Source organism: Coregonus lavaretus (genome assembly GCF_964263955.1).
Source record: "Coregonus lavaretus genome assembly, chromosome: 5".
Classification (NCBI taxonomy): domain Eukaryota; kingdom Metazoa; phylum Chordata; class Actinopteri; order Salmoniformes; family Salmonidae; genus Coregonus; species Coregonus lavaretus.
In genome coordinates this window covers 29519117-29520067 of record NC_139992.1, presented here as the reverse complement: position 1 = coordinate 29520067, position 951 = coordinate 29519117, and positions in this window count along the sequence as shown.

The window sequence follows — 951 nt, the reverse complement described above, 5'->3', positions numbered from 1 at the left end:
AATTCGGAGGACAGAAATGATTACATTTTTTTTACATTTAAGTCATTTAGCAGACGCTCTTATCCAGAGCGACTTACAGGAGCAATTAGGGTTAAGTTGGCCGCCATTCCTTCCAGTTCTCTGCTGCCAATGACTGGAACGAATTGCAAAAATCTCTGAAGCTGGAGACTCTTATCTCCCTCAACAACTTTAAGCATCAGTTGTCAGAGCACCTTACCGATCACTGCACCTGTACACAGCCCATCTGAAATTAGCCCACCCAACTACCTCATCCCTATATTGTTATTTAATTTGCTCTTTTGCACCCCATTATCTCTATTTGCACATAATCTCTTGCACATCTAGCATTCCAGTGTTAATACTATTGTAATTATTCTGCACTATAGCCTATTTATTGCCTTACCTCCATAACTTGCTACATTTGCACACACTGTATATATATTTTCTGTTGTATCTCTGACTTTATGTTTTTTTTTACCCCATATGTAACTCTGTGTTGTTTTTTTTGTTGCACTACTTTGCTTTGTCTTGGCCAGGTCACAGTTGTAAATGAGAACCTGTTCTCAACTGGTTTACCTGGTTAAATAAAGGTGAAATAAAAAAAAAAAAAAAAAAAAAGTGCCTTGCTTAAGGGCACCGACAGATTTTTCACCTAGTCGGCTCGGGGATTAGAACCAGCGACCTTTCGGTTACTGGCACAATGCTCTTACCCACATGCCACCCCATAAATATTAAATATTAAAGCATTAGACCTATCACTAAAAACTTCAGTCATACAAAAGTTATACTTAAATCCGAACTGGTTCTCTAGCAAATTAGTAAGGTTGTCTCACCCCATGTTCAAGAATGGCCTTTTTCCCTTTATTCAGATTACAACCTCTCACTTTCAGTTATTTGAAAAGGAAATCATCTCCCAAATATCACTATTTCTAAAACAAGCCATAGAAAGTT